The sequence below is a fragment of the Chiloscyllium plagiosum genome, unplaced genomic scaffold (assembly GCF_037043375.1).
Source record: "Chiloscyllium plagiosum isolate Xiang-an unplaced genomic scaffold, Cpla_swu_hap1 HiC_scaffold_9, whole genome shotgun sequence".
Taxonomy (NCBI): Eukaryota; Metazoa; Chordata; class Chondrichthyes; order Orectolobiformes; family Hemiscylliidae; genus Chiloscyllium; species Chiloscyllium plagiosum.
The window spans coordinates 116,865,022-116,875,541 of NW_028270147.1; the positions used below are offsets into that span (position 1 = coordinate 116,865,022).

At 43.2% G+C, this 10,520-nt stretch overlaps 1 pseudogene; it reads right to left on the minus strand.

The window, feature by feature from the left end:
* The window catches only part of LOC148149271 (centrosome-associated protein 350-like), a 1,440,514-nt pseudogene that overhangs the window by 447,189 nt on the left and 982,805 nt on the right, over nucleotides 1–10,520 (minus strand).

Sequence of the window (10,520 nt, forward strand, 5' to 3'; positions counted from 1 at the left end):
AACCTACCCCTAACATCAGTCCTATATCTACCCCCCCTTAATTTAAAGCTATGCCCCCTTGTAATACCCGACTCCATACGCGGGAAAAGGTTCATACTGTCTACCCTATCTAACCCCCTAATCATCTTGTACACCTCAATCAAGTCACCCCTAAACCTTCTTTTCTCTAGTGAAAACAGCCCCAAGTGCCTCAGTCTTTCCTCATACGATTTTCCTTCCATACCAGGCAACTCCTCAGATACTGAAGCAGTCTATATTCAAAGGCAACAAGATCTACACAATATGTAGGTTTGGACTGGCAAGAGGCAAGTGATTTTTGCACCAAAACTGCCAGTCAATAACCATCTCCAGTCGGAGGCCAGTGACCAGTGGTGGCCTACAAGGATCGGTGCTGGGTTCACTGCTTTTTGTCATTTACATAAATGATTTGGATGTGAACATGGAACATAGTATGGTTCCCCTCCCCCCACCTTATCTCAGTCCCAACCCTCGGACTCAGCACCGCCTTCTTGACCTGCAATCTTCTTCCCGACCTCTCCGCCCCCACCCCCTCTCCGGCCTATCACCCTCACCTTAACCTTCTTCCACCTATTGCATTCCCAATGTCCTTCCCCAAGTCCCTCCTCCCTACCTTTTACCTTAGCCTGCTTGGCACACCTTCCTCATTCCTGAAGAAGGGCTTATGCCCGAAACGTCGATTCTCCCGCTCCTTGGATGCTGCCTGACCTCTGCACTTTTCCAGCAACACATTTTTCAGCTCTGATCTCCAGCATCTGCAGTCCTCACTTTCTCCACATACTTTGGTTAGTACGTTTGCAGATGTCATCAAAATTGGAGGTGCAGTGAACAGTAAGAAGGTTCAGAATACAACAGGATCTCGAAAAGATGGGCTGAGTTGCAGATGAAGTTTAATTCAGATAAATGTGAGGTGCTGCATTTTGGAAAGGTAAATCAGGTCAGGATTTATACACTCAATGGTAAAGCACTGGGGAGTGTTGCTGAGCAAAGAGACCTTGGAGTGCAGGTTCATAGTTCCTTGAAAGTGGAGTGACAAGTGAACAGGATAGTGAATGTTTGCCTTTATTGGTCAGAGCACTGAGTATAGGAGTTGAGAGGTCATGTTGTGGCTCTACAGGACACTGATTAGGCCTCTTTTAAAATACTCTATGCAATTCTGGAATCCCTGCTCTGGGAAGGATGTTGTGAATCTTGAAAGGGTTATGAAAAGATTTACAAGGATGTTGTCAGGGTTGGGAGTTTTCTGCTATAGGAAGAGGATGAATTGGTTGAGGCTATTTTCCCTGGAGCAAAGAAGACTGAGGGGTGACTGTGTAAAGATTTTATAAAATCATAAGGGGCATGGATAGGGTAAATAGACAAGTCTTTTAACCGGTGTAGGAAATCCAAAACTGTAGAGCATAGGTGAGACTAGAAACACAGGACTGTCACCTGCAAGTGCCCCTCCAAGACACTCACCATCCTGACTTCGAAAAATATCACTGTTTCTACAGGATTGCTGTATCAAATTACTGGAATAGACAATAGACAATAGGTGCAGAAGTAGGCCATTCTGCCCTTCGAGCCTACACCACCATTCAATATGATCATGGCTGATCATCCTTAATCAGTATCCTGTTCCTGCCTTATCTATATACCCTTGATTCCACTATCCTTGAGAGCTCTATCCAACTCTTTCTTAAATGAATCCAGAGACTGGGACTCCACTGCCCTCTGGGGCAGAGCATTCCACACAGCCACCACTCTCTGGGTGAAGAAGTTTCTCCTCATTTCTGTCCTAAATGGTCTACCCCGTATTTTTAAGCTGTGTCCTCTGGATCGGCACTCACCCATCAGCGGAAACATGTTTCCTGCCTCCAGAGTGTCCAATCCTTTAAGAATCTTATACGTCTCAATCAGATCCCCTCTCAGTCTTCTAAACTCAAGGGTATACAAGCCCAGTCGCTCCAGTCTTTCAGCGTCAGGTAGTCCCGCCATTCCAGGAATTTACCTCGTGAACCTACGCTGCACTCCCTCAATAGCCAGAATATCTTTCCTCAAATTTGAAGACCAGAACTGCACACTGTACTCCAGGTGTGGTCTCACCAGGGCCCTGTACAGCTGCAGAAGAACCTCTTTGCTTCTATACTCAATCCCTCTTGTTATGAAGGCCAGCATGCTATTAGCCTTCTTCACTACCTGCTGCACCTGCATGCTTACCTTCATTGACTGGTGTACAAGAACACCCAGATCTCTTTGTACTGCCCCTTTACCTAAATTGATTCCATTTAGGTAGTAATCTGCCTTCCTGTTCTTGCCACCAAAATGGATAACCATACATTTATCCACATTAAACTGCATCTGCCATGCATCTGACCACTAAGGGCATTGTGAGTCTACCTACAGCACATGGACTGCAGTGGTTACAAAAGATAGCTCACCAGATTCTCAAAAGCAACTTGGATCAGTCAATAAATGCTGGCCAGCCGGCGATGCCCCCTAGAGCCTGAGAGTCATTTAAAAAAAAATATTTATTGAGGAGTTTAGAATTAAAATGGTGTTCCTTGGTGTTCAATGAGCTTAGAGGAAAATATTTTCTTTTGTTTGTTCATGGAATGTGGGCATCATTGTCTGGCCAGCACTTATTGCCCCTTCCTAGTTGTCCTTGAGAAGATGGTGCTGAGCTAGACCCACAATCTCATTAAGGAGGGACTTCCCAGAAGCAGTGACAGATTTCAAGTCAGGATAGTGGCCACTCTTTACAAGGTGAGTCACTCACTTAATCGATCTACATATTTTAACTCCAACTAGCATCACACTTGCAACATTATTACTGACAAGTAGGACAAAGGGATTACATGGAGTTATTACCTTCGCTTCATTTAAATTCTGCGAGTTCCTCATTCGTTTGAAAAAAACAGAGCTAATTTGGCTTGGCTTCATCCATGGAGGTCGGCTGGAACTGGGATCTTCAGAAAACATCTCTGTGAAAATTTCTCTCGTCGTGTTAAATACAAGGTGGAAGAAGGAAAAGAGTAACAGAGAAAAGATTATATTAGATACGTACTCTCCCCTCCAAAAAAGCTTGTTAAATTGCTACAGTGACAACAAAAGGGAATACTGTTCAAAATACATAAAATAACAACTGTTTGCTCCACGATCTGAACCAAGGATAAATTTAAAATGTCATTGATTACAGGAGAAAAGGCAAAAGAGAGATGAGAGAAAGGGTTTAAAAGGATTGCAGAACTACCAAGGGTAGGTGCAGATGTATTAGATAAGATTACCTGCATAATACTAAGGAAGGCACCGCAACATAAAAGGAGGCAAATCTTTGAAACAAAATGAATGACACCTATGGGACATGCTGCAAATAGAAAGCAAACTATCATGGCTCCAATTATTATATCCTAAAATTCGACCAGAGGATTATCGGGCAGCTAACTCCTCTTTCAAAAAAAGCAAAACAGGAATTTTGTGATTAGTTAGTTTTGCTTCATTTGTTGGTAAATTAAGAGTGAACAATATGGAGTAAAGTATGAGCACTTGAAGAGACCGTAGCTAATCAGGAGAAATGAGCATGAATTTCTAATGAGCAGGTTGTGAACTATCAAACAATTTGACAAGGTGGTATTTGTAAAAGAGCAGATTAGTGGGAAAAAGTTTACATGATTGACGTGGATTTTCAGAAATTATTTCAAGTAGTTGCCTCTGAGAAGACCAATGGCAAAACTCAAGGGCACCTCAAATGAAAGGGAGCACAGTCAAATGGATAGAGGTGGTTGGGAAAATGCAAGGTTCGGGGTAAAATAAAGATTTCACACAAGAAAGGTGCGGAGAATAGAAGGGAAAAAATACACCCAATGCCACCCTCACCCTGATGGCCACCTTTGTGTGTGGCTGCATCAAGCTGTGCGTGGATCCCCGGTACGCAAACACCAAGTGTCACTACGTACTGAGGTTCTACCTATCCCCACTGTTGCGAAGGATGGGCCTGGCCTCGCTGCCGCGGAACGCTCAGAGTAGTTGGACCGTTCCGTATCACCTGTCCTTCGTGGAGAAATTTATGAAGAAAAACACCTTTGACCACAAGTCCATTAGGAAGTGGTCAGCACGTAGTGTCCTTGAGACCCTTCGGGAAAAGGAGACGGCGGATCCTATCAAGCGGTTCCCTGAGCAGACTGTCAAAGCCATTTGGCAGAATGCCTCATTGCCAGAACTTTCCAACAAGCACCAAGACATGGCTTGGCTGGTGGTGAGAAGGGCTCTGCCTGTGAGATCCTTTATGCACGCCCGGACTCTCAGCCGCACCGCACGCTGCCCTCGAAGCGGCTGCGGGGGGGACGAGACTGTCACACACCTCCTTCTGGAATGTGCCTACGCAGAGGAAGTCTGGACTGGAATGCAGTGGTGTTTGTCGAGGTTCGTCCCGAGCAGCGCCGTGACGTGGGACTCCGTGCTCTATGGTCTGTTTCCCGGGACGCACACCGAGACGAACATCAACTGTGCCTGGAGGATCATCAACTCAGTGAAGAACGCTCTCTGGGTGGTCCGAAACCTGCTGATCTTCCAGCTGAAGGAGTTGACCCCGACTGAGTGTTGCAGACTGGCACATTCCATGGTCCAGGACTAAGTGTTGAGGGAAGCGCTGAAGCTTGGGGCAGCTGCCGCCAAGGCGCGGTGGGGAAAGACCACTGTGTAAAGTCTGCCTGCCTAACGAAGAACAGGGGGCCCATGCAGTCATTTGGGCTCTGCTGACGCCTCAGCTAATTATATGAGCACATGATCAAAAAATGTACAGACTTGTATAAAAATGATAAGTTTTGATCTCTGTATGTAAATGTTTACATACATATGGCATGACCAATTGTACAGACCATCAAATTATTTATGAATAAAGTATATTTTTGAAAAAAAAATGGAAGGGACCCACAGGAGCCCATGCTCAGATTGCCCTTAATTGTTATAGTAATAAACACAATCTTGACTTGGGAATTTAAGAGAAGGAAACTAAACGATTCCATCTTGGGTTGAAGGGACAGAGATGGAATTGCCGTGCAGTGACAGATACAGAAGAATATTGACCGGAAGATGGAATTGAAGTTGAGAGTGAGATGAAGTAATACATTGAGAAGATAAAAAAGGAATTACACCTGAAACGGTAAAATCCTAATCCGATTACAGCAAAGGCCACAAAGTATTCAAACATACAGGTCATTTAAGGTGATAGATATGGCCATTAAAAAACACCTGGCTCTTCCAACTGGACACAAACAATTTAAGTCACATTAAGTTGTGTAATGGAAAATTATCCATTTACTGTGAAATTTGAAAGAGAATGCTTTTCTAAAACTTAATGCTGTGCTGAGCTTTGTAAACAATACTTTGATGAGGTCTGCAGTCAGCTGTTTGAATTTTGTAAACATTCACCTTGACCTTGCGATCGTCGTACTCAGCGAAAGCTGAAGAAATGTCATGTCCAAGACCAGGGGATGAGAGAATAACAATTTGAGTTTTCCCAGTCTTTGCCTTTGAGAGCGTGATAAGAAACAGTATAAGGCAAGTATCTGAACAATGCTCAGATACCCCTTACATTGAGGCATCTAGCTGAATGTACTGGGTCAATTCTGCAGAATGTAAATAAAGCTCCTTTCTTTGCTCTTGCTAATAGTTGAATCAAGTCGATTTAATTTCCATGACAGTTGCATAAGGTTTTCAAATATTTTGGTCAATTTTGGGAATCTCAACATAGTGCATATTCTCAAGATATTATCAGGAAAAGAGGTACAGACATAATCACAGATTGAGAAGTTCAACCTTTGAGGCACTCTTTATCTGAAAATTATGGAGTGACACGTGGAAGATCATGATTCTAGAGAGTTTTAAGAAGGTGAATAATAATCATATATTGTCTTATCAACAAATGGAAACAGCAATAGAAAGACAGAAATGATACAGAAGAACTTGAAACAAATACTGAGTGACTGGAAGAGACACCATATATTATGTAAATAGAAGCAGAAACAGTATAAGGCAAGTTTCTGAACAATGCTCAGATACCCCTTACATTGAGGCATCTAGCTGAATGTACTGGGTCAATTCTGCAGAGTGAGCAAAGTTACGACAAATGGGATTTAATGGATAACAGTATGATGATGATGAGGATGATAAATTAATAATGGGAGAGTACAAACAGTGGAAGAGAAAGGGGCTTTGGATTTTTAGGGAAGGAACAAAATGGTAAATTGAATTCAATGCAGTCATCAGGATCGAGATAATGTTTTTAACATGCTCTGTTATACATATCATCAATCAGAGCTGCTGTGGAGCACTATTCACCCATACCTTTCTTGCTTAACTGAGAAAAAATAATTTTGTGTTCAAATGCCAAAAGCTGAATCTCACCTCACAAAAAACTCTTAGATTAGATTACTTACAGTGTGAAAACAGGCCCTTCGGCCCAACAAGTCCACACCGACCCGCCGAAGTGTATACCACCCAGGCCCATACCCCTACATTTGCCTCTTCACCTAACACTGCGGGCAATTTAGCATGGCCAATTCACCTGACCTGTGGGAGGAAACCGGAGCACCCGGAGGAAACCCACGCAGACACGGGGAGAACGTGCAAACTCCACACAGAGAGTCGCCTGAGGCGGGAATTGAACCCGAGTCTCTGGTGTTGTGAGGCTGCAGTGCGAACCACTGTGCCACCGTGCCGCCCACACTCTCTGCATCTTTCTATTTATTATACTTAGGGGAATGAACGATTTCAGACTGAATGTTCTGAGCTTCAGCTTTCCAAAATCAGATCATTTTCAGTTGACTGCTGCACCCCTTTTATATTCCTGCAATTTGTAGGTAAATGCAAATCAGAAAAGAATGTGTCAATTTAGTCAGGATGTTGCTGCATCAAATCAAAGTGACCCAAGCTCCTATTTCAGCGATTTCCTACATTGAATGCTCAGAAAGGAATGGACAGTATGAGAACTTGTCAAGCACTTTCATCAAAAGAGCTGCTTGTCCATTCAATGTTAATATGTGCAAACCATAAACCCTTCTGTTCTTCTAATCAGATGGTCCTTCAGTCTCTGGACTTGCTTCAGAACACTACGCTGGATGAACTGTGTGTGAACTGATTTAGCCAGAGATTGAAAAGCATGATTCAAAACTTAGTTTTAAAAAAAAACCTCTTTAAAAACATTGCCTCCCTTTGAGGGAAGGTCAGAAAAGTGCAGGAGGAAAAGATTTGAGTTTCAATAGCAAGCTTTAAGTTCTAAACTTAATAATTACACAGTAGAAATGGTCACTAAATCCTTGAGAAATAATCGGGTGTACTTATACGTATTTTGGGTGGCACGGTGCACAGTGGTTAGCACTGCTGCCTCACAGCGCTAGAGATCCAGGTTCAATTCCCGCCTCAGGCGACTGACTGTGTGGAGTTTGCACGTTCTCCCCGTGTCTGCGTGGGTTTCCTCCGGGTGCTCCGGTTTCCTCCCACAGTCCAAAGATGTGCAGGTCAGGTGAACTGGCCATGCTAAATTGCCCGTAGTGTTAGGTAAGGGGTAAATGTAGGGGTGTGGGTGGGTTGCGCTTCGGCGGGGCAGTGTGGGCTTGTTGGGCCGAAGGGCCTGTTTCCACACTGTAAGTAATCTAATCTAATCTAATATTTTGAGAATTGATGGGCAAGGTAGGAAACAACGAGACACCAGAAATTTTAAGTACATTCCCCACAACTTGATTTTATCACCCACAAATATATTTCACAATTTATCAAGATATTCCTCACAACAGTCTTTTGGTAAAGGGTCATTGGGAAAGCGGAACACTCAGGGTAATCTCTGAAAATGATGACCTGCAAAATGTGCCTGAAGAAAGTGGAGTTGTATTTTGACATATTGTTCAGGAAACAACAATAATCCTGTCATTGGTCCACCATCCTGTTGTTGGTACGACAGGGACACAATCCTTTATTCAAAACCCTCGGGACCAGCTGGTTTGCAGAATTCGGAATTCTTTAGTTTTCAGAGTAAGTGACAGTTTAACAGTAAAATTTTTAAAACTCTGACTGAACAGCAGACCCACCTTTGAAAACTATGAGCCCTGAGACAGAACTGACGCCTGCTAGTGCCGGGCCACACCCCCAGTGTGATGTGGGTCGAGTGGGTGTGGAGTGAACCCAAACAACTTTGTTAATTAGACAAAAAAAAAATTCACGACATAAACTTCAGATTTCGGAGCTTTTCAGATTTCGGGATTTCAAATAAAGAATTGTCTACCTGTATGTTCAAATGTGGGAATTTAACAAGCTCTGGAATCATTATTAAAACAATTGCATCAATGCTTCGAGACTGATAACACATCTCCAATTCTTGAAATTCAAATCCATCCCAAAACAGGTTCAAAATTAATACTTACAGGTCAGGGACAAAGATCTGGAGATAATACTTCCTCCTTATCATCAACACTGTCATCTCTTTCAGATGTCTCCAACTGGATAACAGTCTTGTGTTCCTCCTTTGGAGCCTTGGAAGGTGACTGGGCCAGGATTCAACATCCAGTTTGAACTGTAATCCTTGATTAGTAAGCTGGATCTTCTCAGCTTGAGACTTCCATGATTTCTTCCAACTGTTCAATAGCGTCCTTCACAAAGGAAGATGGCAACATATCAACCAAAGAATTGGCCTTTGAATCACTGCTCTTCCGATCATCTCCTTTAAAGTCTTCGCTATCCTCACGATTGTCCTTGAGCTCCTCTCTTTTGATGTCCACGTGCTCCTCATGGATTTCCTCAGATTCAGGCTCGAGGAATGATACTTTAAACTGAGCCTTTTCCCTGTTGAGTAAATCCAACAGAGAAATTGAAGTGTTCTTGTGGATATTTAGTGAAAACTCCTCCCTTTGTGCACTGGAAGACACATTGGTATTGATATAGGTTTCTGTCTCTAGTACTGCCTTGGATGCTTTCTCTATGAACACATCAGTACGGTTAATGTTTTCTTCATTCTGGTCTTCACACAAGTTTGCCAATCGTTCCTCCTCACCAGACTTGGGCAAGCTCTCTTTTAAATTTTGGTCATCTCCAAAAGTTACCACTGCCTTGCTAGATTCATTAATACTGTGCAGTAAGTCAAAGGTACTTGGTTCAGAAAACTGATTACTTGCATTTTGATAATTCAAGCTGTTTTTAAATGAACTCAGCTTAAAGTCTTACTGAGCTCAAACTCTTCCGCCTGCCGTTCTGTTACTTCTTTTGAAAGCTCTGGCTTTTTTCCTTCATCACAACACGTTTTATAGTCTTGACCTAATTTATCCTCCACAAGTAGGTCCCTTTCATCTTCAGTTGTATTGATGCCATCCCCCATAATGTTCAGGTCGAAGGGAAATCTTGTGGCGAGGAGCAAAGATGCCACATTTGTCCTTGCATGTGAAGTATTCAACTCCATCATATGTCCCATTATGACTGCCTTCTGGCTTATCCAGCTCCACACCAGCCCAAAAGACACTGGCGAAGCTAGTTCTGCCCTTGAAGCGAAGTGTCCCTAGTGGATGCTACTAACTAAAATTCTTGCACCAATTTGGGATTCAGGCAGCTCATCGGTTTCAGGCAACATGGCTGTTGGGGTGCGACACGGAGAGGGAGAATGTGATGGCATGGGAATCTGTTCCTCATTGCTAGCATCACTTTGCTCTTCTCAGTTGGTGATTTCAAGTCTACAAGTTGTTCTGAATGTACGCTACCACAGCTAGGAGAGTATTTCTCACCCAGTCGCTCACTGATTTCATCATCCACACTGATACTTGGTGAAACACTTCGAGAAAGCTTCTCCCCTTCATTCATTCCCTCCTGCTGAAATGCACAGGACAGGAGAGCACTTGGGCCTCAGTGAGATTTTTGTCACTGGTGATTTTGATCCTTCGCGAAAGGGCTTCTGCAGATTCTGGGCTAGCTTTGCAACTCTCACCGTGTAAACTTTTATTCATGTCTTCATTCCTCCTTCGCAATGACTCAAAATTTTCTGAGTAAGTTGCTTCCTTTCCTTGGGAAAGGTACTCAAAACCTTGAGAATAAGAATTATTCTCTGATGGAGTTCTTTTCAATTCTCCAGAGTCAGATAGCGCAGATGCAATGGAGGTGCCCAACTTAACTGATCTGACAATCTTCACAGAACTGGCTGAATGATCACTTGCACCGTCCTCCTCATCAGGATAGCCGTCCTTGTGCAAGTAATATTCCTCATCCTTCAAGTCCTCAAATGTCTTTTCAACAAGCTCAGCTACTAAATGCTGTTCTGTATCATCAGATAGGACTCTGTTTAGTGGAGTTAATTCCTTGATACGCTCAGGGATATTGATGTGCTGCAGTTTCTCAATGTCTAATTTCAGCAAGGGTTCAGACTGATCAGATTGCTGAGACAAGCCTAGTACATCCTCGACATCAGAGTCTTATGATTTTAGATGACTAAGTTCCTCCTGGATATCACCTTACACAAATTGATGACTGGACACAACACTTTCATCACC